The sequence below is a fragment of the Hydractinia symbiolongicarpus genome, chromosome 11 (genome assembly GCF_029227915.1).
Source record: "Hydractinia symbiolongicarpus strain clone_291-10 chromosome 11, HSymV2.1, whole genome shotgun sequence".
Taxonomy (NCBI): Eukaryota; Metazoa; Cnidaria; class Hydrozoa; order Anthoathecata; family Hydractiniidae; genus Hydractinia; species Hydractinia symbiolongicarpus.
In genome coordinates this window covers 19,933,808-19,959,104 of record NC_079885.1, presented here as the reverse complement: position 1 = coordinate 19,959,104, position 25,297 = coordinate 19,933,808, and the positions used below count along the sequence as shown (strand labels likewise).

General features: G+C 41.5%; 33 non-coding genes across 33 annotated transcripts; all 33 read right to left on the bottom strand.

Annotated features, from left to right (window-relative positions):
* Positions 1-942: 942 nt before the first annotated feature.
* Trnan-guu (transfer RNA asparagine (anticodon GUU)) lies at positions 943-1,016 on the bottom strand. Its single transcript has one exon. It is a non-coding gene; the product is annotated as a tRNA-Asn (tRNA).
* A 2,607-nt stretch (positions 1,017-3,623) lies between these two features.
* Trnan-guu (transfer RNA asparagine (anticodon GUU)) lies at positions 3,624-3,697 on the bottom strand. The gene has a single exon. It is a non-coding gene; the product is annotated as a tRNA-Asn (tRNA).
* Positions 3,698-4,160: 463 nt separating this feature from the next.
* Trnan-guu (transfer RNA asparagine (anticodon GUU)) lies at positions 4,161-4,234 on the bottom strand. The gene has a single exon. It is a non-coding gene; the product is annotated as a tRNA-Asn (tRNA).
* Positions 4,235-4,965: 731 nt separating this feature from the next.
* Positions 4,966-5,039, bottom strand: Trnad-guc (transfer RNA aspartic acid (anticodon GUC)). The gene has a single exon. It is a non-coding gene; the product is annotated as a tRNA-Asp (tRNA).
* Positions 5,040-5,502: 463 nt separating this feature from the next.
* Positions 5,503-5,576, bottom strand: Trnan-guu (transfer RNA asparagine (anticodon GUU)). Its single transcript has one exon. It is a non-coding gene; the product is annotated as a tRNA-Asn (tRNA).
* Positions 5,577-6,844: 1,268 nt separating this feature from the next.
* On the bottom strand, positions 6,845-6,918 carry Trnan-guu (transfer RNA asparagine (anticodon GUU)). Its single transcript has one exon. It is a non-coding gene; the product is annotated as a tRNA-Asn (tRNA).
* A 1,535-nt stretch (positions 6,919-8,453) lies between these two features.
* On the bottom strand, positions 8,454-8,527 carry Trnad-guc (transfer RNA aspartic acid (anticodon GUC)). Its single transcript has one exon. It is a non-coding gene; the product is annotated as a tRNA-Asp (tRNA).
* Positions 8,528-8,990: 463 nt separating this feature from the next.
* Positions 8,991-9,064, bottom strand: Trnad-guc (transfer RNA aspartic acid (anticodon GUC)). Its single transcript has one exon. It is a non-coding gene; the product is annotated as a tRNA-Asp (tRNA).
* Positions 9,065-9,527: 463 nt separating this feature from the next.
* Trnan-guu (transfer RNA asparagine (anticodon GUU)) lies at positions 9,528-9,601 on the bottom strand. Its single transcript has one exon. It is a non-coding gene; the product is annotated as a tRNA-Asn (tRNA).
* Positions 9,602-10,064: 463 nt separating this feature from the next.
* Trnan-guu (transfer RNA asparagine (anticodon GUU)) lies at positions 10,065-10,138 on the bottom strand. The gene has a single exon. It is a non-coding gene; the product is annotated as a tRNA-Asn (tRNA).
* A 462-nt stretch (positions 10,139-10,600) lies between these two features.
* Positions 10,601-10,674, bottom strand: Trnan-guu (transfer RNA asparagine (anticodon GUU)). The gene has a single exon. It is a non-coding gene; the product is annotated as a tRNA-Asn (tRNA).
* A 730-nt stretch (positions 10,675-11,404) lies between these two features.
* Positions 11,405-11,478, bottom strand: Trnan-guu (transfer RNA asparagine (anticodon GUU)). The gene has a single exon. It is a non-coding gene; the product is annotated as a tRNA-Asn (tRNA).
* A 462-nt stretch (positions 11,479-11,940) lies between these two features.
* Trnan-guu (transfer RNA asparagine (anticodon GUU)) lies at positions 11,941-12,014 on the bottom strand. Its single transcript has one exon. It is a non-coding gene; the product is annotated as a tRNA-Asn (tRNA).
* Positions 12,015-12,744: 730 nt separating this feature from the next.
* On the bottom strand, positions 12,745-12,818 carry Trnad-guc (transfer RNA aspartic acid (anticodon GUC)). The gene has a single exon. It is a non-coding gene; the product is annotated as a tRNA-Asp (tRNA).
* Positions 12,819-13,280: 462 nt separating this feature from the next.
* Positions 13,281-13,354, bottom strand: Trnad-guc (transfer RNA aspartic acid (anticodon GUC)). Its single transcript has one exon. It is a non-coding gene; the product is annotated as a tRNA-Asp (tRNA).
* A 463-nt stretch (positions 13,355-13,817) lies between these two features.
* On the bottom strand, positions 13,818-13,891 carry Trnan-guu (transfer RNA asparagine (anticodon GUU)). Its single transcript has one exon. It is a non-coding gene; the product is annotated as a tRNA-Asn (tRNA).
* A 999-nt stretch (positions 13,892-14,890) lies between these two features.
* On the bottom strand, positions 14,891-14,964 carry Trnan-guu (transfer RNA asparagine (anticodon GUU)). The gene has a single exon. It is a non-coding gene; the product is annotated as a tRNA-Asn (tRNA).
* A 730-nt stretch (positions 14,965-15,694) lies between these two features.
* On the bottom strand, positions 15,695-15,768 carry Trnad-guc (transfer RNA aspartic acid (anticodon GUC)). The gene has a single exon. It is a non-coding gene; the product is annotated as a tRNA-Asp (tRNA).
* Positions 15,769-16,230: 462 nt separating this feature from the next.
* On the bottom strand, positions 16,231-16,304 carry Trnad-guc (transfer RNA aspartic acid (anticodon GUC)). Its single transcript has one exon. It is a non-coding gene; the product is annotated as a tRNA-Asp (tRNA).
* Positions 16,305-16,767: 463 nt separating this feature from the next.
* Positions 16,768-16,841, bottom strand: Trnan-guu (transfer RNA asparagine (anticodon GUU)). Its single transcript has one exon. It is a non-coding gene; the product is annotated as a tRNA-Asn (tRNA).
* A 999-nt stretch (positions 16,842-17,840) lies between these two features.
* Positions 17,841-17,914, bottom strand: Trnad-guc (transfer RNA aspartic acid (anticodon GUC)). The gene has a single exon. It is a non-coding gene; the product is annotated as a tRNA-Asp (tRNA).
* A 463-nt stretch (positions 17,915-18,377) lies between these two features.
* Trnad-guc (transfer RNA aspartic acid (anticodon GUC)) lies at positions 18,378-18,451 on the bottom strand. The gene has a single exon. It is a non-coding gene; the product is annotated as a tRNA-Asp (tRNA).
* Positions 18,452-18,914: 463 nt separating this feature from the next.
* On the bottom strand, positions 18,915-18,988 carry Trnan-guu (transfer RNA asparagine (anticodon GUU)). The gene has a single exon. It is a non-coding gene; the product is annotated as a tRNA-Asn (tRNA).
* Positions 18,989-19,451: 463 nt separating this feature from the next.
* Trnan-guu (transfer RNA asparagine (anticodon GUU)) lies at positions 19,452-19,525 on the bottom strand. Its single transcript has one exon. It is a non-coding gene; the product is annotated as a tRNA-Asn (tRNA).
* A 462-nt stretch (positions 19,526-19,987) lies between these two features.
* Trnad-guc (transfer RNA aspartic acid (anticodon GUC)) lies at positions 19,988-20,061 on the bottom strand. Its single transcript has one exon. It is a non-coding gene; the product is annotated as a tRNA-Asp (tRNA).
* A 463-nt stretch (positions 20,062-20,524) lies between these two features.
* Trnan-guu (transfer RNA asparagine (anticodon GUU)) lies at positions 20,525-20,598 on the bottom strand. The gene has a single exon. It is a non-coding gene; the product is annotated as a tRNA-Asn (tRNA).
* Positions 20,599-21,061: 463 nt separating this feature from the next.
* On the bottom strand, positions 21,062-21,135 carry Trnan-guu (transfer RNA asparagine (anticodon GUU)). Its single transcript has one exon. It is a non-coding gene; the product is annotated as a tRNA-Asn (tRNA).
* Positions 21,136-21,597: 462 nt separating this feature from the next.
* Trnan-guu (transfer RNA asparagine (anticodon GUU)) lies at positions 21,598-21,671 on the bottom strand. The gene has a single exon. It is a non-coding gene; the product is annotated as a tRNA-Asn (tRNA).
* A 463-nt stretch (positions 21,672-22,134) lies between these two features.
* On the bottom strand, positions 22,135-22,208 carry Trnan-guu (transfer RNA asparagine (anticodon GUU)). Its single transcript has one exon. It is a non-coding gene; the product is annotated as a tRNA-Asn (tRNA).
* Positions 22,209-22,670: 462 nt separating this feature from the next.
* Trnan-guu (transfer RNA asparagine (anticodon GUU)) lies at positions 22,671-22,744 on the bottom strand. The gene has a single exon. It is a non-coding gene; the product is annotated as a tRNA-Asn (tRNA).
* Positions 22,745-23,743: 999 nt separating this feature from the next.
* Positions 23,744-23,817, bottom strand: Trnad-guc (transfer RNA aspartic acid (anticodon GUC)). Its single transcript has one exon. It is a non-coding gene; the product is annotated as a tRNA-Asp (tRNA).
* A 463-nt stretch (positions 23,818-24,280) lies between these two features.
* Trnan-guu (transfer RNA asparagine (anticodon GUU)) lies at positions 24,281-24,354 on the bottom strand. The gene has a single exon. It is a non-coding gene; the product is annotated as a tRNA-Asn (tRNA).
* Positions 24,355-24,817: 463 nt separating this feature from the next.
* On the bottom strand, positions 24,818-24,891 carry Trnan-guu (transfer RNA asparagine (anticodon GUU)). The gene has a single exon. It is a non-coding gene; the product is annotated as a tRNA-Asn (tRNA).
* Positions 24,892-25,297: the final 406 nt, after the last annotated feature.

The window sequence follows — 25,297 nt, the reverse complement described above, 5'->3', positions numbered from 1 at the left end:
TAATAGCACATCTGATGATGCCAGTAAACATGGCTATAAGAGTAACACTACCGTTGCTTTTACAGTTAACGTGACATTAGGAATAAGAGGCAGTGATAGCACTCTCTGATTCTTCTGATGGACATATTTGTTCATCGCTTCCCCGTTTGGGCTTGAACCACCAACCTTTCCGTTAACAGCCGAACGCGCTTACCAATTGCGGCACGGAGACACGAAACATACTGAAATATCCCTATTTAGTAGTTAGCTAATTCAATTTCAATGTTTTTAACACCACATCTGACTATGCAGGTAAACGTAGTTTCAAGACTAAAACTACCGTTGCTTTTACAATTATCGTGACATTAGGAATCATAAGCAGTTGTAGCACTATCTGTTTCATCTGATCGAAGTATTTGTTCATTGCGTCCCCGGGTGGGCTTGAACCACCAACCTTTCGGTTAACAGCCGAACGCGCTAACCATTTGCGCCACGAAGACATGAAACTTACTGAAGTTTCCCTATTTACAAGTTGGCTCATTTACTTTCATTTATTTTTAATAGCACATCTGATGATGCCAGTAAACATGGCTACAAGAGTAACACTACCGTTGCTCTTACAGTTAACGTGACATTAGGAATAAGAGGCAGTGATAGCACTCTCTGATTCTTCTGATGGACATATTTGTTCATCGCCTCCCCGGGTGGGCTTGAACCACCAACCTTTTCGTTAACAGCCGAATGCGCTAACCAATTGCGGCACTAAGACACGAAACATACTGAAGTATGCCTATTTACTAGTTAGCAAATTCAATTTCAATGTTTTTAACACCACATCTGACTATGAAGGTAAACGTAGTTTCAAGACTAAAGCTACCGTTGCTTTTACAATTATCGTGACATTAGGGATCATAAGCAGTGGTAGCACTAACTGTTTCATCTGATCGAAGTATTTGTTCATTGCGTCCCCGGGTGGGCTTGAACCACCAACCTTTCGGTTAACAGCCGAACGCGCTAACCAATTGCGCCACGGAGACATGAAACTTACTGAAGTTTCCCTATTTACAAGTTGGCTCATTTACTTTCATTTATTTTTAATAGCACATCTGATGATGCCAGTAAACATGGCTACAAGAGTAACACTACCGTTGCTCTTACAGTTAACGTGACATTAGGATTAAGAGGCAGTGATAGCACTCTCTGATTCTTCTGATGGACATATTTGTTCATCGTCTCCCCGGGTGGGCTTGAACCACCAACCTTTCCGTTAACAGCCGAACGCGCTAACCAATTTCGGCACGAAGACACGAAACATACTGAAGTATCCCTATTTACTAGTTAGCTAATTCAATTTCAATGTTTTTAACACCACATCTGACTATGCAGTAAACGTAGTTTCAAGACTAAAACTACCGTTGCTTTTACAATTATCGTGACATTAGGAATCATAAGCAGTGGTAGCACTATCTGTTTCATCTGATCGAAGTGTTTGTTCATTGCGTCCCCGGGTGGGCATGAACCACCAACCTTTCGGTTAACAGCCAAACGCGCTAACCAATTGCGCCACGGAGACTTGAAACTTACTGAAGTTTTCCTATTTACAAGTTGGCTCATTTACTTTCATTTATTTCTAATAGCACATCTGATAATGCCAGTAAACATGGCTACAACAGTAACACTACCGTTGCTCTTACAGTTAACGTGACATTAGGAATAAGAGGCAGTGATAGCACTCTCTGATTTTTCTGATGGACATACTTGTTCATCGCTTCCCTGGGTGGGCTTGAACCACTGACCTTTCCGTTAACAGCCGAAAGCGCTAACCAATTGCGGCACGGAGACACGAAACATACTGAAGTAACCCTATTTACTAGTTAGCTAATTCAATTTCAATGTTTTTAACACCACATCTGACTATGCAGGTAAACGTAGTTTCAAGACTAAAACTACCGTTGCTTTTACAATTATCGTGACATTAGGAATCATAAGCAGTGGTAGCACTATCTGTTTTATCTATCGAAGTATTTGTTCTTTGCGTCCCCGGATGGGCTTGAACCACCAACCTTTCGGTCAACAGCTGAACCCGCTAACCAATTGCTCCACGGAGACATGAAAATTACTGAAGTTTCCCTTTTTACAAGTTGGCTCAATTACTTTCATTTATTTTAATAGCACATCTGATGATGCCAGTAAACATGGCTACAAGAGCAACACGACCGTTGCTCTTACAGTTAACGTGACATTAGGAATAAGAGGCAGTGATAGCACTTTCTGATTCTTCTGATGGACATATTTGTTCATCGCCTCCCCGGGTTGGCTTGAACCACCAACCTTTCCGTTAACAGCCGAACGCGCTAACCAATTGCGGCACGAAAACACGAAACATACTGAAGTATCCCTATTTACTAGTTAGCTAATTCATTTTCAATGTTTTTTAACACCACATCTGACTATGCCGTAAACGTAGTTTCAAGACTAAAACTACCGTTGCTTTTACAATTATCATGACATTAGGAATCATAAGCAGTTGTAGCACTATCTGTTTCATCTGATCGAAGTGTCTGTTCATTGCGTCCCCGGGTAAGCTTGAACCACCAACCTTTGGGTTAACAGCCGAACGCGCTAACCAAATGCGCCACGGAGACTTGAAACTTACTGAAGTTTCCCTATTTACAAGTTGGCTCATTTACTTTCACTTATTTCTAATAGCACATCTGATGATGCCAGTAAACATGGCTACAACAGTAACACTACCGTTGCTCTTACAGTTAACGTGACATTAGGAATAAGAGGCAGTGATAGCACTCTCTGATTCTTCTGATGGACATATTTGTTCATCGCCTCCCCGGGTGGGCTTGAACCAACAACCTTTCCGTTAACAGCCGACCGGGCTAACCAATTGCGGCACTAAGACACGAAACATACTGAAGTATCCCCATTTACTAGTTAGCTAATTCAATTTCAATGTTTTTAACACCACATCTGACTATGCAGTAAACGTAGTTTCAAGACTAAAACTACCGTTGCTTTTACAATTATCGTGACATTAGGAATCATAAGCAGTGGTAGCAGTATCTGTTTCATCTGATCGAAGTGTTTGTTCATTGCGTCCCCGGGTGGGCTTGAACCACCAACCTTTCGGTTAACAGCCGAGCGCACTAACCAATTGCGCCACGGAGACATGGAACTTACTGAAGTTTCCCTATTTACAAGTTGGCTCATTTACTTTCATTTATTTTTAATAGCACATCTGATAATGCCAGTAAACATGGCTACAACAGTAACACTACCGTTGCTCTTACAGTTAACGTGACATTAGGAATAAGAGGCAGTGATAGCACTCTCTGATTTTTCTGATGGACATACTTGTTCATCGCTTCCCCGGGTGGGCTTGAACCACCAACCTTTCCGTTAACAGCCGAAAGCGCTAACCAATTGCGGCACGGAGACACGAAACATACTGAAGTAACACTATTTACTAGTTAGCTAATTCAATTTCAATGTTTTTAACACCTTATCTGACTATGCAGGTAAACGTAGTTTCAAGACTAAAACTACCGTTGCTTTTACAATTATCGTGACATTAGGAATCATAAGCAGTGGTAGCACTATCTGTTTCATCTGATCGAAGTGTTTGTTCATTGCGTCCCCGGGTGGGCTTGAACCACCAACCTTTCGGTTAACAGCCGAGCGCGCTAACCAATTGCGCCACGGAGACATGGAACTTACTGAAGTTTCCCTATTTACAAGTTGGCTCATTTACTTTCATTTATTTTTAATAGCACATCTGATAATGCCAGTAAACATGGCTGCAACAGTAACACTACCGTTGCTCTTACAGTTAACGTGACATTAGGAATAAGAGGCAGTAATAGCACTCTCTGATTTTTCTGATGGACATACTTGTTCATCGCTTCCCCGGGTGGGCTTGAACCACCAACCTTTCCGTTAACAGCCGAAAGCGCTAACCAATTGCGGCACGGAGACACGCAACATACTGAAGTAACCCTATTTACTAGTTAGCTAATTCAATTTCAATGTTTTTAACACCACATCTGACTATGCAGGTAAACGTAGTTTCAAGACTAAAACTACCGTTGCTTTTACAATTATCGTGACATTAGGAATCATAAGCAGTGGTAGCACTATCTGTTTCATCTGATCGAAGTGTTTGTTCATTGCGTCCCCGGGTGGGCTTGAACCACCAACCTTTCGGTTAACAGCCGAGCGCGCTAACCAATTGCGCCACGGAGACATGGAACTTACTGAAGTTTCCCTATTTACAAGTTGGCTCATTTACTTTCATTTATTTTTAATAGCACATCTGATAATGCCAGTAAACATGGCCACAACAGTAACACTACCGTTGCTCTTACAGTTAACGTGACATTAGGAATAAGAGGCAGTGATAGCACTCTCTGATTTTTCTGATGGACATATTTGTTCATCGCCTCCCCGGGTGGGCTTGAACCACCAACCTTTCCGTTAACAGCCGAACCCGCTTACCAATTGCGGCACTAAGACACGAAACATAATGAAGTATCCCTATTTACTAGTTAGCTAATTCAATTTCAATGTCTTTAACTCCACATCTGACTATGCAGGTAAACGTAGTTTCAAGACTAAAACTACCGATGCTTTTACAATTATCGTGACATTAGGAATCATAAGCAGTTGTAGCACTAACTGTTTCATCTGATCGAAGTATTTGTTCATTGCGTCCCCGGGTGGGCTTGGACCAACAACCTTTCGGTTAACAGCCGAACGCGCCAACAAATTGAGACACGAAGGCACGAAACATACTGAAGTATCCCTATTTACTAGTTAGCTAATTCAATTTCAATGTTTTTAACACCATATCTGACTATGCAGGTAAACGTAGTTTCAAGACTAAAACTACCGTTGCTTTTACAAATATCGTGATATTAGGAATCATAAGCAGTGGTAGCGCTATCTGTTTCATCTGATGAAAGTATTTGTTCATTGCGTCCCCGGGTGAGCTTGAACCACCAACCTTTCGGTTGACAGCCGAACGCGCTAACCAATTGCGCAACGGAGACATGGAACTTACTGAAGTTTCCCTATTTACAAGTTGGCTCATTTACTTTCATTTATTTTTAATAGCACATCTGATAATGCCAGTAAACATGGCTACAACAGTAACACTACCGTTGCTCTTACAGTTAACGTGACATTAGGAATAAGAGGCAGTAATAGAACTCTCTGATTTTTCTGATGGACATACTTGTTCATCGCTTCCCCGGGTGGGCTTGAACCACCAACCTTTCCGTTAACAGCCGAACGCGCTAACCAATTGCGGCACGGAGACACGCAACATACTGAAGTAACCCTATTTACTAGTTAGCTAATTCAATTTCAATGTTTTTAACACCACATCTGACTATGCAGGTAAACGTAGTTTCAAGACTAAAACTACCGTTGCTTTTACAATTATCGTGACATTAGGAATCATAAGCAGTGGTAGCACTATCTGTTTCATCTGATCGAAGTGTTTGTTCATTGCGTCCCCGGGTGGGCTTGAACCACCAACCTTTCGGTTAACAGCCGAGCGCGCTAACCAATTGCGCCACGGAGACATGGAACTTACTGAAGTTTCCCTATTTACAAGTTGGCTCATTTACTTTCATTTATTTTTAATAGCACATCTGATAATGCCAGTAAACATGGCCACAACAGTAACACTACCGTTGCTCTTACAGTTAACGTGACATTAGGAATAAGAGGCAGTGATAGCACTCTCTGATTTTTCTGACGGACATATTTGTTCATCGCCTCCCCGGGTGAGCTTGAACCACCAACCTTTCCGTTAACAGCCGAACCCGCTTACCAATTGCGGCACTAAGACACGAAACATAATGAAGTATCCCTATTTACTAGTTAGCTAATTCAATTTCAATGTCTTTAACTCCACATCTGACTATGCAGGTAAACGTAGTTTCAAGACTAAAACTACTGATGCTTTTACAATTATCGTGACATTAGGAATCATAAGCAGTTGTAGCACTAACTGTTTCATCTGATCGAAGTATTTGTTCATTGCGTCCCCGGGTGGGCTTGGACCAACAACCTTTCGGTTAACAGCCGAACGCGCCAACAAATTGAGACACGAAGGCACGAAACATACTGAAGTATCCCTATTTACTTGTTAGCTAATTCAATTTCAATGTTTTTAACACCATATCTGACTATGCAGGTAAACGTAGTTTCAAGACTAAAACTACCGTTGCTTTTACAAATATCGTGATATTAGGAATCATAAGCAGTGGTAGCGCTATCTGTTTCATCTGATGGAAGTATTTGTTCATTGCGTCCCCGGGTGAGCTTGAACCACCAACCTTTCGGTTGACAGCCGAACGCGCTAACCAATTGCGCAAAGGAGACATGAAACTTACTGAAGTTTCCCTATTTACAAGTTGGCTCATTTACTTTCATTTATTTTTAATAGAACATCTGATGATGCCAGTAAACATGGCTACAAGAGTAACACTACCGTTGCTTTTACAGTTAACGTGACATTAGGAATAAGAGGCAGTGATAGCACTCTCTGATTCTTCTGATGGACATATTTGTTCATCGCTTCCCCGGGTGGGCGTGAACCACCAACCTTTCAGTTAACAGGCGAACGCGCTAACCAATTGCGGCACGGAGACACGAAACATACTGAAGTATCCCTATTCATTAGTTAGCTAAATCAATTTCAATGTTTTTAACGCCACATCTGACTATGCAGGTAAACGTAATTTCAAGATTAAAACTACCGTTGCTTTTACAATTATCGTGACATTAGGAATCATAAGCAGTGGTAGCACTATCTGTTTCATCTGATCAAAGAATTTGTTCATTGCGTCCCCGGGTGGGCTTGAACCACCAACCTTTCGGTTAACAGCCGAACGCGCTAACCAATTGCGCCACGGAGACATGAAACTTACTGAAGTTTCCCTATTTACAAGTTGACTCATTTACTTTCATTTATTTCAAATAGCATATCTGATGTTGCCAGTAAACATGGCTACAACAGTAACACTACCGTTTCTCTTACAGTTAACGTGACATTAGGAATAAGAGGCAGTGATAGCACTCTCTGATTTTTCTGATGGACATACTTGTTCATCGCTTCCCCGGGTGGGCTTGAACCACCAAACTTTCCGTTAACAGCCGAACGCGCCAACAAATTGCGCTACGGAGACGCGAAACTTTCTGAAGTATCCCTATTCACTAGTAGGCTAATTCAAATTCAGTGTTCTTAACAGCACATCTGACTATGCAGGTAAACGTAGTTTCAAGACTAAAACTACCGTTGCTTTTACAATTATCGTGACATTAGGAATCATAAGCAGTGGTAGCACTATCTGTTTTATCTAATCGAACTATTTGTTCATTGGGTCCCCGGGTGGGCTTGAACCACCAACCTTTCGGTCAACAGTCGAACGCGCTAACCAATTGCTCCACGGAGACATGAAAATTACTGAAGTTTCCCTATTTACAAGTTGGCTCAATTACTTTCATTTATTTTAATAGCACATCTGATGATGCCAGTAAACATGGCTACAAGAGTAACACTACCGTTGCTCTTACAGTTAACATGACATTAGGAATAAGAGGCAGTGATAGCACTCTCTGATTCTTCTGATGGACATATTTGTTCATCGCTTCCCCGGGTGGGCTTGAACCACCAACCTTTCCGTTAACAGGCGAATGCGCTAACCAATTGCGGCACGGAGACACGAAACATACTGAAGTATCCCTATTTACTAGTTAGCTAATTCAATTTCAATGTTTTTAACACCACATCTGACTATGCAGGTAAACGTAGTTTCAAGACTAAAACTACCGTTGCTTTTACAATTATCGTGACATTAGGAATCATAAGCAGTGGTAGCACTATCTGTTTCATCTAATCGAAGAATTTGTTCATTGTGTCCCCGGGTGGGCTTGAACCACCAACCTTTCGGTCAACAGTCGAACGCGCTAACCAATTGCTCCACGGAGACATGAAAATTACTAAAGTTTTCCTATTTACAAGTTGGCTCAATTACTTTCATTTATTTTAATAGCACATCTGATGATGCCAGTAAACATGGCTACAAGTGTAACACTACCGTTGCTCTTACAGTTAACATGGCATTAGGAATAAGAGGCAGTGATAGCACTCTCTGATTCTTCTGATGGACATATTTGTTCATCGCCTCCCCGGATGGGCTTGAACCACCAACCTTTCCGTTAACAGCCGAACGCGCTAACCAATTGCGGCACGGAGACACGAAACATACTAAAGTATCCCTATTTACTAGTTACCTAATTCAATTTCAATGTTTTTAACACCACATCTGACTATGCAGGTAAACGTAGTTTCAAGACTAAAACTACCGTTGCTTTTACAAATATCGTGATATTAGGAATCATAAGCAGTGGTAGCGCTATCTGTTTCATCTGATGGAAGTATTTGTTCATTGTGTCCCCGGGTGGGCTTGAACCACCAACCTTTCGGTTGACAGCCGAACGCGCTAACCAATTGCGCCACGGAGACATGAAACTTACTGAAGTTTCCCTATTTACAAGTTGGCTCATTTACTTTCATTTATTTTTAATAGAACATCTGATGATGCCAGTAAACATGGCTACAAGAGTAACACTACCGTTGCTTTTACAGTTAACGTGACATTAGGAATAAGAGGCAGTGATAGCACTCTCTGATTTTTCTGATGGACATACGTGTTCATCGCTTCCCCGGGTGGGCTTGAACCACCAACCTTTCCGCTAACAGCCGAACGCGCCAACAAATTGAGACACGAAGGCACGAAACATACTGAAGTATCCCTATTTACTAGTTAGCTAATTCAATTTCAATGTTTTTAACACCATATCTGACTATGCAGGTAAACGTAGTTTCAAGACTAAAACTACCGTTGCTTTTACAATTATCGTGCTATTAGGAATCATAAGCAGTGGTAGCGCTATCTGTTTCATCTGATGGAAGTATTTGTTCATTGCGTCCCCGGGTGGGCTTGAACCACCAACCTTTCGGTTGACAGCCGAAGGCGCTAACCAATTGCGCCACGGAGACATGAAACTTACTGAAGTTTCCCTATTTACAAGTTGGCTCATTTACTTTCATTTATTTTTAATAGAACATCTGATGATGCCAGTAAACATGGCTACAAGAGTAACACTACCGTTGCTTTTACAGTTAACGTGACATTAGGAATAAGAGGCAGTGATAGCACTCTCTGATTCTTCTGATGGACATATTTGTTCATCGCTTCCCCGGGTGGGCGTGAACCACCAACCTTTCAGTTAACAGGCGAACGCGCTAACCAATTGCGGCGCGGAGACAGGAAACATACTGAAGTATCCCTATTTATTAGTTAGCTAATTCAATTTCAATGTTTTTAACGCCACATCTGACTATGCAGGTAAACGTAATTTCAAGATTGAAACTACCGTTGCTTTTACAATTATCGTGACATTAGGAATCATAAGCAGTGGTAGCACTATCTGTTTCATCTGATCAAAGAATTTGTTCATTGCATCCCCGGGTGGGCTTGAACCACCAACCTTTCGGTTAACAGCCGAACGCGCTAACCAATTGCGCCACGGAGACATGAAACTTACTGAAGTTTCCCTATTTACAAGTTGACTCATTTACTTTCATTTATTTCAAATAGCACATCTGATGTTGCCAGTAAACATGGCTACAACAGTAACACTACCGTTTCTCTTACAGTTAACGTGACATTAGGAATAAGAGGCAGTGATAGCACTCTCTGATTTTTCTGATGGACATACTTGTTCATCGCTTCCCCGGTTGGGCTTGAACCACCAAACTTTCCGTTAACAGCCGAACGCGCCAACAAATTGCGCTACGGAGACGCGAAACTTTCTGAAGTATCCCTATTCACTAGTAGGCTAATTCAATTTCAGTGTTCTTAACAGCACATCTGACTATGCAGGTAAACGTAGTTTCAAGACTAAAACTACCGTTGCTTTTACAATTATCGTGACATTAGGAATCAGAAGCAGTGGTAGCACTATCTGTTTCATCTGATCAAAGTATTTATTCATTGCGTCCCCGGGTGGGCTTGAACCACCAACCTTTCGGTTAACAGCCGAACGCGCTAACCAATTGCGCGACGGAGACATAAATTTACTGAAGTTTCCCTATTTACAAGTTGGCTCATTTACTTTCATTTATTTTTAATAGCACATCTGATGATGCCAGTAGACATGGCTACAAGTGTAACACTACCGTTGCTCTTACAGGTAACGTGACTTTAGGAATAAGAGGCAGTGATAGCACTCTCTGATTCTTCTGATGGACATATTTGTTCATCGCTTCCCCGGGTGGGTTTGAACCACCAACCTTTCCGTTAACAGCCGAACGCGCTAACCAATTGCGGCACGGAGACACGAAACATACTAAAGCATCCCTATTTACTAGTTACCTAATTCAATTTCAATGTTTTTAACACCACATCTGACTATGCAGGTAAACGTAGTTTCAAGACTAAAAGTACCGTTGCTTTTACAATTATCGTGACATTACGAATCATAAGCAGTGGTAGCACTATCTGTTTCATCTGATCGAAGTATTTGTTCATTGCGTCCCCGGGTGGGCTTGAACTACCAACCTTTCGGTTAACAGCCGAACGCGCTAACCAATTGCGCCACGGAGACATGAAACTTACTGAAGTTTCCCTATTTAAAAGTTGGCTAATTCAATTTCAATGTTTTTAACACCACATCTGACTATGCAGGTAAACGTAGTTTCAAGACTAAAACTACCGTTGCTTTTACAATTATCGTGACATTAGGAATCATAAGCAGTGGTAGCACTATCTGTTTCATCTAATCGAAGAATTTGTTCATTGTGTCCCCGGGTGGGCTTGAACCACCAACCTTTCGGTCAACAGTCGAACGCGCTAACCAATTGCTCCACGGAGACATGAAAATTACTAAAGTTTTCCTATTTACAAGTTGGCTCAATTACTTTCATTTATTTTAATAGCACATCTGATGATGCCAGTAAACATGGCTACAAGTGTAACACTACCGTTGCTCTTACAGTTAACATGGCATTAGGAATAAGAAGCAGTGATAGCACTCTCTGATTCTTCTGATGGACATACTTGTTCATCGCTTCCCCGGTTGGGCTTGAACCACCAAACTTTCCGTTAACAGCCGAACGCGCCAACAAATTGCGCTACGGAGACGCGAAACTTTCTGAAGTATCCCTATTCACTAGTAGGCTAATTCAATTTCAGTGTTCTTAACAGCACATCTGACTATGCAGGTAAACGTAGTTTCAAGACTAAAACTACCGTTGCTTTTACAATTATCGTGACATTAGGAATCAGAAGCAGTGGTAGCACTATCTGTTTCATCTGATCAAAGTATTTATTCATTGCGTCCCCGGGTGGGCTTGAACCACCAACCTTTCGGTTAACAGCCGAACGCGCTAACCAATTGCGCGACGGAGACATAAATTTACTGAAGTTTCCCTATTTACAAGTTGGCTCATTTACTTTCATTTATTTTTAATAGCACATCTGATGATGCCAGTAGACATGGCTACAAGTGTAACACTACCGTTGCTCTTACAGGTAACGTGACTTTAGGAATAAGAGGCAGTGATAGCACTCTCTGATTCTTCTGATGGACATATTTGTTCATCGCTTCCCCGGGTGGGTTTGAACCACCAACCTTTCCGTTAACAGCCGAACGCGCTAACCAATTGCGGCACGGAGACACGAAACATACTAAAGCATCCCTATTTACTAGTTACCTAATTCAATTTCAATGTTTTTAACACCACATCTGACTATGCAGGTAAACGTAGTTTCAAGACTAAAAGTACCGTTGCTTTTACAATTATCGTGACATTACGAATCATAAGCAGTGGTAGCACTATCTGTTTCATCTGATCGAAGTATTTGTTCATTGCGTCCCCGGGTGGGCTTGAACTACCAACCTTTCGGTTAACAGCCGAACGCGCTAACCAATTGCGCCACGGAGACATGAAACTTACTGAAGTTTCCCTATTTAAAAGTTGGCTAATTCAATTTCAATGTTTTTAACACCACATCTGACTATGCAGGTAAACGTAGTTTCAAGACTAAAACTACCGTTGCTTTTACAATTATCGTGACATTAGGAATCATAAGCAGTGGTAGCACTATCTGTTTCATCTAATCGAAGAATTTGTTCATTGTGTCCCCGGGTGGGCTTGAACCACCAACCTTTCGGTCAACAGTCGAACGCGCTAACCAATTGCTCCACGGAGACATGAAAATTACTAAAGTTTTCCTATTTACAAGTTGGCTCAATTACTTTCATTTATTTTAATAGCACATCTGATGATGCCAGTAAACATGGCTACAAGTGTAACACTACCGTTGCTCTTACAGTTAACATGGCATTAGGAATAAGAAGCAGTGATAGCACTCTCTGATTCTTCTGATGGACATATTTGTTCATCGCCTCCCCGGATGGGCTTGAACCACCAACCTTTCCGTTAACAGCCGAACGCGCTAACCAATTGCGGCACGGAGACACGAAACATACTAAAGTATCCCTATTTACTAGTTACCTAATTCAATTTCAATGTTTTTAACACCACATCTGACTATGCAGGTAAACGTAGTTTCAAGACTAAAACTACCGTTGCTTTTACAAATATCGTGATATTAGGAATCATAAGCAGTGGTAGCGCTATCTGTTTCATCTGATGGAAGTATTTGTTCATTGTGTCCCCGGGTGGGCTTGAACCACCAACCTTTCGGTTGACAGCCGAACGCGCTAACCAATTGCGCCACGGAGACATGAAAATTACTAAAGTTTTCCTATTTACAAGTTGGCTCAATTACTTTCATTTATTTTAATAGCACATCTGATGATGCCAGTAAACATGGCTACAAGTGTAACACTACCGTTGCTCTTACAGTTAACATGGCATTAGGAATAAGAGGCAGTGATAGCACTCTCTGATTCTTCTGATGGACATATTTGTTCATCGCCTCCCCGGATGGGCTTGAACCACCAACCTTTCCGTTAACAGCCGAACGCGCTAACCAATTGCGGCACGGAGACACGAAACATACTAAAGTATCCCTATTTACTAGTTACCTAATTCAATTTCAATGTTTTTAACACCACATCTGACTATGCAGGTAAACGTAGTTTCAAGACTAAAACTACCGTTGCTTTTACAAATATCGTGATATTAGGAATCATAAGCAGTGGTAGCGCTATCTGTTTCATCTGATGGAAGTATTTGTTCATTGTGTCCCCGGGTGGGCTTGAACCACCAACCTTTCGGTTGACAGCCGAACGCGCTAACCAATTGCGCCACGGAGACATGAAACTTACTGAAGTTTCCCTATTTACAAGTTGGCTCATTTACTTTCATTTATTTTTAATAGCACATCTGATGATGCCAGTAAACATGGCTACAAGAGTAACACTACCGTTGCTTTTACAGTTAACGTGACATTAGGAATAAGAGGCAGTGATAGCACTCTCTGATTCTTCTGATGGACATATTTGTTCATCGCTTCCCCGGGTGGGCGTGAACCACCAACCTTTCAGTTAACAGGCGAACGCGCTAACCAATTGCGGCGCGGAGACAGGAAACATACTGAAGTATCCCTATTTATTAGTTAGCTAATTCAATTTCAATGTTTTTAACGCCACATCTGACTATGCAGGTAAACGTAATTTCAAGATTGAAACTACCGTTGCTTTTACAATTATCGTGACATTAGGAATCATAAGCAGTGGTAGCACTATCTGTTTCATCTGATCAAAGAATTTGTTCATTGCATCCCCGGGTGGGCTTGAACCACCAACCTTTCGGTTAACAGCCGAACGCGCTAACCAATTGCGCCACGGAGACATGAAACTTACTGAAGTTTCCCTATTTACAAGTTGACTCATTTACTTTCATTTATTTCAAATAGCACATCTGATGTTGCCAGTAAACATGGCTACAACAGTAACACTACCGTTTCTCTTACAGTTAACGTGACATTAGGAATAAGAGGCAGTGATAGCACTCTCTGATTTTTCTGATGGACATATTTGTTCATCGCTTCCCCGGGTGGGCTTGAACCACCAACCTTTCCGTTAACAGGCGAATGCGCTAACCAATTGCGGCACGGAGACACGAAACATACTGAAGTATCCCTATTTACTAGTTAGCTAATTCAATTTCAATGTTTTTAACACCACATCTGACTATGCAGGTAAACGTAGTTTCAAGACTAAAACTACCGTTGCTTTTACAATTATCGTGACATTAGGAATCATAAGCAGTGGTAGCACTATCTGTTTCATCTAATCGAAGAATTTGTTCATTGTGTCCCCGGGTGGGCTTGAACCACCAACCTTTCGGTCAACAGTCGAACGCGCTAACCAATTGCTCCACGGAGACATGAAAATTACTAAAGTTTTCCTATTTACAAGTTGGCTCAATTACTTTCATTTATTTTAATAGCACATCTGATGATGCCAGTAAACATGGCTACAAGTGTAACACTACCGTTGCTCTTACAGGTAACGTGACTTTAGGAATAAGAGGCAGTGATAGCACTCTCTGATTCTTCTGATGGACATATTTGTTCATCGCTTCCCCGGGTGGGTTTGAACCACCAACCTTTCCGTTAACAGCCGAACGCGCTAACCAATTGCGGCACGGAGACACGAAACATACTAAAGCATCCCTATTTACTAGTTACCTAATTCAATTTCAATGTTTTTAACACCACATCTGACTATGCAGGTAAACGTAGTTTCAAGACTAAAAGTACCGTTGCTTTTACAATTATCGTGACATTACGAATCATAAGCAGTGGTAGCACTATCTGTTTCATCTGATCGAAGTATTTGTTCATTGCGTCCCCGGGTGGGCTTGAACTACCAACCTTTCGGTTAACAGCCGAACGCGCTAACCAATTGCGCCACGGAGACATGAAACTTACTGAAGTTTCCCTATTTAAAAGTTGGCTAATTCAATTTCAATGTTTTTAACACCACATCTGACTATGCAGGTAAACGTAGTTTCAAGACTAAAACTACCGTTGCTTTTACAATTATCGTGACATTAGGAATCATAAGCAGTGGTAGCACTATCTGTTTCATCTAATCGAAGAATTTGTTCATTGTGTCCCCGGGTGGGCTTGAACCACCAACCTTTCGGTCAACAGTCGAACGCGCTAACCAATTGCTCCACGGAGACATGAAAATTACTAAAGTTTTCCTATTTACAAGTTGGCTCAATTACTTTCATTTATTTTAATAGCACATCTGATGATGCCAGTAAACATGGCTACAAGTGTAACACTACCGTTGCTCTTACAGTTAACATGGCATTAGGAATAAGAAGCAGTGATAGCACTCTCTGATTCTTCTGATGGACATATTTGTTCATCGCCTCCCCGGATGGGCTTGAACCACCAACCTTTCCGTTAACAGCCGAACGCGCTAACCAATTGCGGCACGGAGACACGAAACATACTAAAGTATCCCTATTTACTAGTTACCTAATTCAATTTCAATGTTTTTAACACCACATCTGACTATGCAGGTAAACGTAGTTTCAAGACTAAAACTACCGTTGCTTTTACAAATATCGTGATATTAGGAATCATAAGCAGTGGTAGCGCTATCTGTTTCATCTGATGGAAGTATTTGTTCATTGTGTCCCCGGGTGGGCTTGAACCACCAACCTTTCGGTTGACAGCCGAACGCGCTAACCAATTGCGCCACGGAGACATGAAAATTACTAAAGTTTTCCTATTTACAAGTTGGCTCAATTACTTTCATTTATTTTAATAGCACATCTGATGATGCCAGTAAACATGGCTACAAGTGTAACACTACCGTTGCTCTTACAGTTAACATGGCATTAGGAATAAGAGGCAGTGATAGCACTCTCTGATTCTTCTGATGGACATATTTGTTCATCGCCTCCCCGGATGGGCTTGAACCACCAACCTTTCCGTTAACAGCCGAACGCGCTAACCAATTGCGGCACGGAGACACGAAACATACTAAAGTATCCCTATTTACTAGTTACCTAATTCAATTTCAATGTTTTTAACACCACATCTGACTATGCAGGTAAACGTAGTTTCAAGACTAAAACTACCGTTGCTTTTACAAATATCGTGATATTAGGAATCATAAGCAGTGGTAGCGCTATCTGTTTCATCTGATGGAAGTATTTGTTCATTGTGTCCCCGGGTGGGCTTGAACCACCAACCTTTCGGTTGACAGCCGAACGCGCTAACCAATTGCGCCACGGAGACATGAAACTTACTGAAGTTTCCCTATTTACAAGTTGGCTCATTTACTTTCATTTATTTTTAATAGCACATCTGATGATGCCAGTAAACATGGCTACAAGAGTAACACTACCGTTGCTTTTACAGTTAACGTGACATTAGGAATAAGAGGCAGTGATAGCACTCTCTGATTCTTCTGATGGACATATTTGTTCATCGCTTCCCCGGGTGGGCGTGAACCACCAACCTTTCAGTTAACAGGCGAACGCGCTAACCAATTGCGGCGCGGAGACAGGAAACATACTGAAGTATCCCTATTTATTAGTTAGCTAATTCAATTTCAATGTTTTTAACGCCACATCTGACTATGCAGGTAAACGTAATTTCAAGATTGAAACTACCGTTGCTTTTACAATTATCGTGACATTAGGAATCATAAGCAGTGGTAGCACTATCTGTTTCATCTGATCAAAGAATTTGTTCATTGCATCCCCGGGTGGGCTTGAACCACCAACCTTTCGGTTAACAGCCGAACGCGCTAACCAATTGCGCCACGGAGACATGAAACTTACTGAAGTTTCCCTATTTACAAGTTGACTCATTTACTTTCATTTATTTCAAATAGCACATCTGATGTTGCCAGTAAACATGGCTACAACAGTAACACTACCGTTTCTCTTACAGTTAACGTGACATTAGGAATAAGAGGCAGTGATAGCACTCTCTGATTTTTCTGATGGACATATTTGTTCATCGCTTCCCCGGGTGGGCTTGAACCACCAACCTTTCCGTTAACAGGCGAATGCGCTAACCAATTGCGGCACGGAGACACGAAACATACTGAAGTATCCCTATTTACTAGTTAGCTAATTCAATTTCAATGTTTTTAACACCACATCTGACTATGCAGGTAAACGTAGTTTCAAGACTAAAACTACCGTTGCTTTTACAATTATCGTGACATTAGGAATCATAAGCAGTGGTAGCACTATCTGTTTCATCTAATCGAAGAATTTGTTCATTGTGTCCCCGGGTGGGCTTGAACCACCAACCTTTCGGTCAACAGTCGAACGCGCTAACCAATTGCTCCACGGAGACATGAAAATTACTAAAGTTTTCCTATTTACAAGTTGGCTCAATTACTTTCATTTATTTTAATAGCACATCTGATGATGCCAGTAAACATGGCTACAAGTGTAACACTACCGTTGCTCTTACAGTTAACATGGCATTAGGAATAAGAGGCAGTGATAGCACTCTCTGATTCTTCTGATGGACATATTTGTTCATCGCCTCCCCGGATGGGCTTGAACCACCAACCTTTCCGTTAACAGCCGAACGCGCTAACCAATTGCGGCACGGAGACACGAAACATACTAAAGTATCCCTATTTACTAGTTACCTAATTCAATTTCAATGTTTTTAACACCACATCTGACTATGCAGGTAAACGTAGTTTCAAGACTAAAACTACCGTTGCTTTTACAAATATCGTGATATTAGGAATCATAAGCAGTGGTAGCGCTATCTGTTTCATCTGATGGAAGTATTTGTTCATTGTGTCCCCGGGTGGGCTTGAACCACCAACCTTTCGGTTGACAGCCGAACGCGCTAACCAATTGCGCCACGGAGACATGAAACTTACTGAAGTTTCCCTATTTACAAGTTGGCTCATTTACTTTCATTTATTTTTAATAGAACATCTGATGATGCCAGTAAACATGGCTACAAGAGTAACACTACCGTTGCTTTTACAGTTAACGTGACATTAGGAATAAGAGGCAGTGATAGCACTCTCTGATTTTTCTGATGGACATACGTGTTCATCGCTTCCCCGGGTGGGCTTGAACCACCAACCTTTCCGCTAACAGCCGAACGCGCCAACAAATTGAGACACGAAGGCACGAAACATACTGAAGTATCCCTATTTACTAGTTAGCTAATTCAATTTCAATGTTTTTAACACCATATCTGACTATGCAGGTAAACGTAGTTTCAAGACTAAAACTACCGTTGCTTTTACAATTATCGTGCTATTAGGAATCATAAGCAGTGGTAGCGCTATCTGTTTCATCTGATGGAAGAATTTGTTCATTGCGTCCCCGGGTGGGCTTGAACCACCAACCTTTCGGTTGACAGCCGAAGGCGCTAACCAATTGCGCCACGGAGACATGAAACTTACTGAAGTTTCCCTATTTACAAGTTGGCTCATTTACTTTCATTTATTTTTAATAGAACATCTGATGATGCCAGTAAACATGGCTACAAGAGTAACACTACCGTTGCTTTTACAGTTAACGTGACATTAGGAATAAGAGGCAGTGATAGCACTCTCTGATTCTTCTGATGGACATATTTGTTCATCGCTTCCCCGGGTGGGCGTGAACCACCAACCTTTCAGTTAACAGGCGAACGCGCTAACCAATTGCGGCGCGGAGACAGGAAACATACTGAAGTATCCCTATTTATTAGTTAGCTAATTCAATTTCAATGTTTTTAACGCCACATCTGACTATGCAGGTAAACGTAATTTCAAGATTGAAACTACCGTTGCTTTTACAATTATCGTGACATTAGGAATCATAAGCAGTGGTAGCACTATCTGTTTCATCTGATCAAAGAATTTGTTCATTGCATCCCCGGGTGGGCTTGAACCACCAACCTTTCGGTTAACAGCCGAACGCGCTAACCAATTGCGCCACGGAGACATGAAACTTACTGAAGTTTCCCTATTTACAAGTTGACTCATTTACTTTCATTTATTTCAAATAGCACATCTGATGTTGCCAGTAAACATGGCTACAACAGTAACACTACCGTTTCTCTTACAGTTAACGTGACATTAGGAATAAGAGGCAGTGATAGCACTCTCTGATTTTTCTGATGGACATACTTGTTCATCGCTTCCCCGGTTGGGCTTGAACCACCAAACTTTCCGTTAACAGCCGAACGCGCCAACAAATTGCGCTACGGAGACGCGAAACTTTCTGAAGTATCCCTATTCACTAGTAGGCTAATTCAATTTCAGTGTTCTTAACAGCACATCTGACTATGCAGGTAAACGTAGTTTCAAGACTAAAACTACCGTTGCTTTTACAATTATCGTGACATTAGGAATCAGAAGCAGTGGTAGCACTATCTGTTTCATCTGATCAAAGTATTTATTCATTGCGTCCCCGGGTGGGCTTGAACCACCAACCTTTCGGTTAACAGCCGAACGCGCTAACCAATTGCGCGACGGAGACATAAATTTACTGAAGTTTCCCTATTTACAAGTTGGCTCATTTACTTTCATTTATTTTTAATAGAACATCTGATGATGCCAGTAAACATGGCTACAAGAGTAACACTACCGTTGCTTTTACAGTTAACGTGACATTAGGAATAAGAGGCAGTGATAGCACTCTCTGATTTTTCTGATGGACATACGTGTTCATCGCTTCCCCGGGTGGGCTTGAACCACCAACCTTTCCGCTAACAGCCGAACGCGCCAACAAATTGAGACACGAAGGCACGAAACATACTGAAGTATCCCTATTTACTAGTTAGCTAATTCAATTTCAATGTTTTTAACACCATATCTGACTATGCAGGTAAACGTAGTTTCAAGACTAAAACTACCGTTGCTTTTACAATTATCGTGCTATTAGGAATCATAAGCAGTGGTAGCGCTATCTGTTTCATCTGATGGAAGTATTTGTTCATTGCGTCCCCGGGTGGGCTTGAACCACCAACCTTTCGGTTGACAGCCGAAGGCGCTAACCAATTGCGCCACGGAGACATGAAACTTACTGAAGTTTCCCTATTTACAAGTTGGCTCATTTACTTTCATTTATTTTTAATAGAACATCTGATGATGCCAGTAAACATGGCTACAAGAGTAACACTACCGTTGCTTTTACAGTTAACGTGACATTAGGAATAAGAGGCAGTGATAGCACTCTCTGATTCTTCTGATGGACATATTTGTTCATCGCTTCCCCGGGTGGGCGTGAACCACCAACCTTTCAGTTAACAGGCGAACGCGCTAACCAATTGCGGCGCGGAGACAGGAAACATACTGAAGTATCCCTATTTATTAGTTAGCTAATTCAATTTCAATGTTTTTAACGCCACATCTGACTATGCAGGTAAACGTAATTTCAAGATTGAAACTACCGTTGCTTTTACAATTATCGTGACATTAGGAATCATAAGCAGTGGTAGCACTATCTGTTTCATCTGATCAAAGAATTTGTTCATTGCATCCCCGGGTGGGCTTGAACCACCAACCTTTCGGTTAACAGCCGAACGCGCTAACCAATTGCGCCACGGAGACATGAAACTTACTGAAGTTTCCCTATTTACAAGTTGACTCATTTACTTTCATTTATTTCAAATAGCACATCTGATGTTGCCAGTAAACATGGCTACAACAGTAACACTACCGTTTCTCTTACAGTTAACGTGACATTAGGAATAAGAGGCAGTGATAGCACTCTCTGATTTTTCTGATGGACATACTTGTTCATCGCTTCCCCGGTTGGGCTTGAACCACCAAACTTTCCGTTAACAGCCGAACGCGCCAACAAATTGCGCTACGGAGACGCGAAACTTTCTGAAGTATCCCTATTCACTAGTAGGCTAATTCAATTTCAGTGTTCTTAACAGCACATCTGACTATGCAGGTAAACGTAGTTTCAAGACTAAAACTACCGTTGCTTTTACAATTATCGTGACATTAGGAATCAGAAGCAGTGGTAGCACTATCTGTTTCATCTGATCAAAGTATTTATTCATTGCGTCCCCGGGTGGGCTTGAACCACCAACCTTTCGGTTAACAGCCGAACGCGCTAACCAATTGCGCGACGGAGACATAAATTTACTGAAGTTTCCCTATTTACAAGTTGGCTCATTTACTTTCATTTATTTTTAATAGCACATCTGATGATGCCAGTAGACATGGCTACAAGTGTAACACTACCGTTGCTCTTACAGGTAACGTGACTTTAGGAATAAGAGGCAGTGATAGCACTCTCTGATTCTTCTGATGGACATATTTGTTCATCGCTTCCCCGGGTGGGTTTGAACCACCAACCTTTCCGTTAACAGCCGAACGCGCTAACCAATTGCGGCACGGAGACACGAAACATACTAAAGCATCCCTATTTACTAGTTACCTAATTCAATTTCAATGTTTTTAACAGCACATCTGACTATGCAGGTAAACGTAGTTTCAAGACTAAAAGTACCGTTGCTTTTACAATTATCGTGACATTAGGAATCATAAGCAGTGGTAGCACTATCTGTTTCATCTGATCGAAGTATTTGTTCATTGCGTCCCCGGGTGGGCTTGAACTACCAACCTTTCGGTTAACAGCCGAACGCGCTAACCAATTGCGCCACGGAGACATGAAACTTACTGAAGTTTCCCTATTTAAAAGTTGGCTTATTTACTTTCATTTATTTTTAATAGCACATCTGATGATGCCAGTAAACATGGCTACAAGAGTAACACTACCGTTGCTCTTACAAATAACGTGACATTAGGAATAAGAGGCAGTGATAGCACTCTCTGATTTTTCTGATGGACATACTTGTTCATCGCTTCCCCGGGTGGGCTTGAACCACCAAACTTTCCGTTAACAGCCGAACGCGCCAACAAATTGCGCTACGGAGACGCGAAACTTTCTGAAGTATCCCTATTCACTAGTAGGCTAATTCAATTTCAGTGTTCTTAACAGCACATCTGACTATGCAGGTAAACGTAGTTTCAAGACTAAAACTACCATTGCTTTTACAATTATCGTGACATTAGGAATCAGAAGCAGTGGTAGCACTATCTGTTTCATCTGATCGAAGTATTTATTCATTGCGTCCCCGGGTGGGTTTGAACCACCAACCTTTCGGTTAACAGCCGAACGCGCTAACCAATTGCGCCACGGAGACATGAATTTACTGAAGTTTCCCTATTTACAAGTTGGCTCATTTACTTTCATTTATTTTTAATAGCACATCTGATGATGCCAGTAGACATGGCTACAAGTGTAACACTACTGTTGCTCTTACAGGTAACGTGACTTTAGGAATAAGAGGCAGTGATAGCACTCTCTGATTCTTCTGATGGACATATTTGTTCATCGCTTCCCCGGGTGGGTTTGAACCACCAACCTTTCCGTTAACAGCCGAACGCGCTAACCAATTGCGGCACGGAGACACGAAACATGCTAAAGCATCCCTATTTACTAGTTCCCTAGTTCAATTTCAATGTTTTTAACACCACATCTGACTATGCAGGTAAACGTAGTTTCAAGACTAAAAGTACCGTTGCTTTTACAATTATCGTGACATTAGGAATCATAAGCAGTGGTAGCACTATCTGTTTCATCTGATCGAAGTATTTGTTCATTGCGTCCCCGGGTGGGCTTGAACTACCAACCTTTCGGTTAACAGCCGAACGCGCTAACCAATTGCGCCACGGAGACATGAATTTACTAAAGTTTCCCTATTTACAAGTTGGCTCATTTACTTTCATTTATTTTTAATAGCACATCTGATGATGCCAGTAGACATGGCTACAAGTGTAACACTACCGTTGCTCTTACAGGTAACAGGACTTTAGGAATAAGAGGCAGTGATAGCACTCTCTGATTCTTCTGATGGACATATTTGTTCATGGCTTCCCCGGGTGGGTTTGAACCACCAACCTTTCCGTTAACAGCCGAACGCGCTAACCAATTGCGGCACGGAGACACGAAACATACTAAAGCATCCCTATTTACTAGTTACCTAATTCAATTTCAATGTTTTTAACACCACATCTGACTATGCAGGTAAACGTAGTTTCAAGACTAAAAGTACCGTTGCTTTTACAATTATCGTGACATTAGGAATCATAAGCAGTGGTAGCACTATCTGTTTCATCTGATCGAAGTATTTGTTCATTGCGTCCCCGGGTGGGCTTGAACTACCAAACTTTCGGTTAACAGCCGAACGCGCTAACCAATTGCGCCACGGAGACATGAAACTTACTGAAGTTTCCCTATTTAAAAGTTGGCTTATTTACTTTCATTTATTTTTAATAGCACATCTGATGATGCCAGTAAACAAGGCTACAAGAGTAAAAGTACCGTTGGTCTTACAAATAACGTGACATTAGGAATAAGAGGCAGTGATAGCACTCTTTGATTTTTCTGATGGACATACGTGTTCATCGCTTCCCCGGGTGGGCTTGAACCACCAACCTTTCCGCTAACAGCCGAACGCGCCAACAAATTGAGACACGAAGGCACGAAACATACTGAAGTATCCCTATTTACTAGTTAGCTAATTCAATTTCAATGTTTTTAACACCATATCTGACTATGCAGGTAAACGTAGTTTCAAGACTAAGACTATCGTTGCTTTTACAATTATCGTGATATTAGGAATCATAAGCAGTGGTAGCGATATCTGCTTCATCTGATGGAAGTATTTGTTCATTGCGTCCCCGGGTGGGCTTGAACCACCAACCATTCGGTTGACAGCCGAACGCGCTAACCAATTGCGCCACGGAGACATGAAACTTACTGAAGTTTCCCTATTTACAAGTTGGCTCATTTACTTTCATTTATTTTTAATAGAACATCTGATGATGTGAGTAAACATGGCTACAAGAGTAACACTACCGTTGCTTTTACAGTTAACGTGACATTAGGAATAAGAGGCAGTGATAGCACTCTCTGATTCTTCTGATGGACATATTTGTTCATCGCTTCCCCGGGTGGGCGTGAACCACCAACCTTTCAGTTAACAGGCAAACGCGCTAACCAATTGCAGCACGGAGACACGAAACATACTGAAGTATCCCTATTTATTAGTTAGCTAATTCAATTTCAATGTTTTTAACGCCACATCTGACTATGCAGGTAAACGTAATTTCAAGATTAAAACTACCGTTGCTTTTACAATTATCGTGACATTAGGAATCATAAGCAGTGGTAGCACTATCTGTTTCATCTGATCAAAGAATTTGTTCATTGCGTCCCCGGGTGGGCTTGAACCACCAACCTTTCGGTTAACAGCCGAACGCGCTAACCAATTGCGCCACGGAGACATGAAACTTACTGAAGTTTCCCTATTTACAAGTTGACTCATTTACTTTCATTTATTTCAAATAGCACATCTGATGTTGCCAGTAAACATGGCTACAACAGTAACACTACCGTTTCTCTTACAGTTAACGTGACATTAGGAATAAGAGGCAGTGATAGCACTCTCTGATTTTTCTGATGGACTTACTTGTTCATCGCTTTCCCGGGTGGGCTTGAACCACCAAACTTTCCGTTAACAGCCGAAGGCGCCAACAAATTGCGCTACGGAGACGCGAAACTTTCTGAAGTATCCCTATTCACTAGTAGGCTAATTCAATTTCAGTGTTCTTAACAGCACATCTGACTATGCAGGTAAACGTAGTTTCAAGACTAAAACTACCGTTGCTTTTACAATTATCGTGACATTAGGAATCAGAAGCAGTGGTAGCACTATCTGTTTCATCTGATCGAAGTATTTATTCATTGCGTCCCCGGGTGGGCTTGAACCACCAACCTTTCGGTTAACAGCCGAACGCGCTAACCAATTGCGCCACGGAGACATGAATTTACTGAAGTTTCCCTATTTACAAGTTGGCTCATTCACTTTCATTTATTTTTAATAGCACATCTGATGATGCCAGTAGACATGGCTACAAGTGTAACACTACCGTTGCTCTTACAGGTAACGTGACTTTAGGAATAAGAGGCAGTGATAGCACTCTCTGATTCTTCTGATGGACATATTTGTTCATCGCTTCCCCGGGTGGGTTTGAACCACCAACCTTTCCGTTAACAGCCGAGCGCGCTAACCAATTGCGGCACGGAGACACGAAACATACTAAAGCATCCCTATTTACTAGTTACCTAATTTAATTTCAATGTTTTTAACACCACATCTGACTATGCAGGTAAACGTAGTTTCAAGACTAAAAGTACCGTTGCTTTTACAATTATCGTGACATTAGG